Source organism: Trichechus manatus, unplaced genomic scaffold, assembly GCF_000243295.1.
Source record: "Trichechus manatus latirostris isolate Lorelei unplaced genomic scaffold, TriManLat1.0 scaffold00245, whole genome shotgun sequence".
In the NCBI taxonomy this organism is placed as follows: domain Eukaryota; kingdom Metazoa; phylum Chordata; class Mammalia; order Sirenia; family Trichechidae; genus Trichechus; species Trichechus manatus.
In genome coordinates, this window is record NW_004444181.1 from 1714268 (window position 1) to 1719629 (window position 5362).

Genomic DNA, 5362 nt, shown 5'->3' on the forward strand with positions numbered 1-5362 from the left:
TCCTTTCTTGGTGGTATGAGGTCCCCAACTCTCTGCTTGCTTCCCTTTCCTTTTATCTCTTGAGATATGAAAGGTGGTGCAGGCCACACCCCAGGGAAACTCCCTTTACGTTGGATCAGGGATGTGACCTGGGTAAGGGTGGCATTACAATCCCACCCTAATCCTCTTTAAGATAAAATTACAATCACAAAATAGAGGACAACTACACAACTCTGGGAATCTTGGCCTAGCCAAATTAATACACACATTTTTTGGGGGACACGATTCAATCCATGACAAACACTGAAATGTTTTGATCGTAGAACATGGCCTGTGTTCTCTTTGTGATTTGGGCTTGACCCTTTGTGGACAGGGGTCCACCTAGAGAGCTAGATGAAGTTCTCAACTACTTCAGAAGAACAGCCATGTGAACATCATGGTTCTTATAAACAATTGCATCTACAAAAAAATCTGCCCAGTTCCTTCCATACAAATCATCAAGTTCACCAATGCCAACCTCTTCCCCATCTCATATCAGGCTGTCTACTGCCCGCCCCCTAGGATTTCCAAGCTCAAGAGAACACAAACCTCTTCCAGGTTCCTCCACAGAAAAGAACAGCCCCATGAACACCTCAAAAGAGAGCAAGGGGGCTGTGGAGGCAGGTCCCAGCTGGTTTCCTTGAGGCTCACGTCACTCCTGCACTGCGGCCCACACTGAGCCATCACAAGGCAGTAGACAGGGAATGGGGGGGAGGAGAACTTTCCCTTAAGGATCCCATGTTCTCTCTTCTTGACAGAAGGTTCTGGAAAAGGACTATGCACACTGGAATTCAGCCTGACTTGGAGAGCTCACCTGGTAATGCCCAGGCCCACGTCCCACACCTGACCCAGATCCCTACACATATCCTTCCTTGGGCCAAGGTGCCGGGCCGTCCCAGCCCCCCTCTTGCTGACCTCTGGACGCCTGTGCTCCCCAAAGATAGCAGTTCCCTGACCTGCTTTTCCTCATGAAGCTTGACTCTCTGTAAGGCTTTGAATTATTTTTCTTTAGGGGCTGTGCTTTCTTCAGACACTGGGGACCCCTGCTCCTGGTTAAAATATTTTGAAGAACATGTAAAACAATCTAACTACCGTGCTCCAGAACCACTGCCTCCTTACATCTGATTAAACCTCTTCCAGAGCCCTCTGCCTCATCTCCAGAGATTCCTGAGTTTGTACACTGCTGGGGAGAATGCTTGGCCTTAGAGATCTGACAGTGACCTCATTTTGATCCTGGGTGTTGGCAACTGTTTGCTTTGTCCCTGTGTCCAATCACCTAGTCAGCTGCTAAGACAGTGTGGCTGTAGGTCTTGCTCTCGGGCCCTGGAGTCCTGCGTGGGCCAGATCTGTGGGTCCTCGTGGCCACCAACCACCTCCTGCCCCTCAGTTGTGGCAGATGGAAGGGAAGAAGCAAAGGCCGCCCCTGTGTCCCCTGTGTCCTGGCACAGCCACTGGACAGATCCAGCTGTGACTGGATGGAAAGACTTGAGTCCCAGGGTGGCAGCAGTCACCACATGGATCCGGCTGGTGCCTGGGAAGGCAGGGGGCCAGACGGGGAAGCCCCAGCCCCAACCACACTGCCCTGCCCTCAGGGCCAGGCCTCTGAGCCCTGCTGCCTGTCACCATGTGCCAGGACTGGAAAGTCACATTCTGAAGTGATGCATCTGCCTTCTCAGACTTCTCACTGTCCTCCTGAGCCAGCCCATCCAGCTATAATGTGGGAAAGGGACAGTGCCCCCCGCCCCGCCATTGGGCAATCATGCAAAGATATGAAAGAAAGTCTCCATGAGGCTCCAAACAGCCTGAGATGAAGCACTGTCCAGAAACACAAAGTTAGACCCCTTGGGTAGAGCTCCAGGACGGGACAGCTGCTCTACACGCCTCCCCTGGGCAAGTGGAAGCAGAACTGCGGTGCCCGGGGGGCTTGGCTCCCCCAGCTCCAACAGCTCAGGAGCTTGGTTCTGGAGGGCCCTTGGGCCAGCTAAAAAGGATCCTGGGCAGAGAGGGTGACAGGGCCCCCAGGGAGAGGTGTGGCCCCTATTTGCAAGGAAGAGGAGACAGACCTGGGTGGGACGCTATGAAACACTTGTGGAAGGGTTGGAGAACATCTTCACATGTCCAGAAGGCCTAGGGGGAGGAAGCTGAGGGAAGTCTGAAGGAGGTCGACCTTCACTAGGGCGGTGCCTCCTCACACCTCTTACCCTCACCACTGAGGGCACCTGGCAGCTTCCAACATCTGCACTCGTCATCCTCCTGATGCTGTTCTTTGGCCTTCAGAGCCCACTCAGATTAACAACCCCTGAGAGCAGCCCTAAACTGACGACTGACAGGAGTCAGTGTATAAATACTTCAGCTCACTCTCCTCTCAGGCGGGACAACACCGAGGCTCCCAGAGTCCCCGGAGAATTGAGCGTCTCTGCCCTCTCAGCAGTAGTGGCCGGACAACACCCTCCTGATGGGCTCCTTCCCTTCTCTGACTCTCTGCTCACTCTCCCACCCATGTTTCAGCCACCATCCAAATAAGTTATGGCACTCGAATCTGAGGCCCAGGGTCAGCTTCTGGAGTTTACAGAAATTAAAACAGATGCCAGCCAGCTCTGGGGGTGGAGGGTCGGGAATGGGAAGCCTAGAGTCCTCCCCTCTCACCCCAGTTCTGTGCCCCGGAAAGGGGAGTGAGGCCTCCAGTACCATACAATGGAGCGGTTTCAAAATTCCAAAAACTACATCAAGACCCTGCCTCAAAAAACATTTTCTGGTTGCTGACTGTCTTCCCTTTCTTCATCTGAACATTCTGGCTTTGGAGAGAAAAGTAACATGTCATGGCTGCCCTGAGGTGGATGTTGCTTCCCAGGTCCATGGGTGGTTCCAAGGCTGGAGGCAAGCGTGAGTTCTGGAACATGAATTCCCACCTGCTATGCTTGGGTAGGAAGGAGTCCCTGGGTGGTACAAATGTGTAACATGCTCAGCTACTAACCAAAAGGTCGGAGGCTCAAGTCCACCCAAAGGTGCCTGGGAAGAAAGGCCTGGTGATCTATTTCCAAAAAATCAGCCACTGAAACCCCTATAGAGCACATGGTTTCATGGGACATCCCAGTTAATTGGCCTAATAACATGTTTAGTGCTTTTGTTCTACTTTCTAGTTAGTTGCATAGCTCCTGGGATCTTAAAAGTTTGCAAGTGGCCATCCAAGGTACAACAACTGGTCCCTATTCACCTGGAGCAACAGAAGAAGAAGGAGAATCAGGAATAGGAGAAGGAAATGGAATGTGTGGCTAATTGCCTCCATGAACAACTGCCTCCTTTGCCGCGAGACCAGAAGAACTAAATGGTGCCCAGCTACCACTACTGAACATTTCCATCAAAGATTCTATCAAAAGTGGGAAAATGTAGAACAGAATTTCAAATTCTCATGGAATCTAGCCTTTGTGGAGCCATGGAGACTGGATGAACCCTCAAAACTATTGCCCTAAGACAATCTTTAAAACTTAAACAAAAAATATCCTCTGAAATCTTCTTAAAACCAAACGATAGGTTAGCTTAGCTAGTAAAGAATATCTGCCTTGAGCTTTGTGCTCTGTTAAGATCTACCTATATGGGATTAAACTGACAACAGCAACTCGAAAGATTAGATAGGAACCTTAGGAGGCAGTGAGTTTGTATTAATGGAGGAGAACCAACTCAGAAAAGGAGGATGAGAATTGTTGTAAAACTTGAAGAATGTAATCAATGTAACTGAAACATACATATAGAAACTTGGTGTATATTTTTGCTGTGTATTTCTCAACAACAACAATAAAATAAGATAAATTATTACAAAAAGAAAGAAATCTCTATGGAGCACAGTCCTACTCTGACACACATGGGGTTACCATGAGTCAGAATCTGGACTGGATGCTTGGGTAAGAAGCTGCTGAAACCTCAACTAAGAACCTGCCATCATCTGAGACTGTTACTTGCTGTAACTTCCCTCTAGCTTATACCTGGAAATGCTAGCAGAGGGAGGCTGGGCAGACATGAGACATCATGGTGGATCCCAGAGCCACACCCCAACTCCCCTGGGTCTGGCACTCTGTCCCTGCACTCAGAGTCACACAGCAGTAGCAGTCATTGCCAATACTGCTATCTTCTGTTTTCTTTGATTTACCAAGTCTAGCTCATTTGGAAAGGACAGCTGTGCTCCCTCTAGTTTCTAAATGCTTCTGCCTTTTCTGTGTGTCTCTTAGAAGCCCTCTCTGTGCTTTCCCTTTCAGGGTTCCCTGAGATCACTGAATGTTTAGAAACTCTAAATTTATCATGTAAATCATAGGAGACCTCTCAGATCAAATTAAATTTCCTTGATAAGCCCAGGCCAGCTGGGAGAAATTGGGCCTCCTAATGGAGAAAAACCATGACACATCCAACTGTGAGACCAGCTGTATGGTGGAGGAGTCCTTGGGTGGTGCAAGTGGTTAACACGCTTGGCTGCTAACCAAAAGGTTGGAGGTTCAAGTCCATCCAGTAGTGCCTCAGAAGAAAGCCCTGGCAATCTCCTTCTAAAAAATCAGCCACTGAGGGAGGTGGGGCCAAGATGGTAGAGTAGACGCTTCCTATGGTCCCTCTTACAACAAAGACCCAAAAAAAATAAGTGAATTGATTATACATGACAATCTAGGAATCCCTGAACATCAAAGGCAAGGTTGAGGAATCAGACGGAGTGGCAGGGAGAGGGAGAGATGGTTCAGAAGCAGCAAGGAGTTGCCAGACATGATCTGGCAGGAACAGGCACCCTGCAGGCCAGATCAGCTGGTGTGCACAGTGAGGCAAGCAGTGGCACTCAGGAGGGGTTTTCCACATCAGGAGAGACCCAGCAGCAGAGAGTTTACTCACGCCTCCAGAATCAGTGAAAACCAGTGTTCAGTTGGCAAAAGATAAGTACGTGCGTCTGACCTACCGCATGGATCAAAAAACACCCCCTTTAGGAAAAACCTCTCTTCCATTAATTTGCCCTCTCCTCACTCTGTACCGGGTCCTGGGCCGGCTTCAGCGATTGCCAAGTCCCCTGGGCTGGAAGTAGGACCCCGTTGCATGCCCTGAGCCGTTCTGCTACCCTTGGAGAGGGAACAAATTAACAAACAGGAATAAATAATCTGCCAGCTCCCCTAAGCCAGGAACTCAGGGTGGGCACAGCTCCTTTGCCTAGGCACAAGCATAAGGGGTCCACGGACTTTGAATGCCTTTCACCTCTGCATAGACCTGTGTGGGCGCATTTCAACAGTGTAGGCCCTCATTACCACAGTACAACAGGATATATACCTGAAGCCTAACTTCAACTGTATCAACTATATGAAGTGGCAGGTTCGTGACA

The 5362-nt window shown here is 49.6% G+C and overlaps 1 protein-coding gene across 1 annotated transcript in view; it reads right to left on the minus strand.

The window, feature by feature from the left end:
- Positions 1-5362, minus strand: part of SIM2 (SIM bHLH transcription factor 2) — a 60457-nt gene that overhangs the window by 15324 nt on the left and 39771 nt on the right. The gene's annotated exons all lie outside the window — the stretch shown is intronic.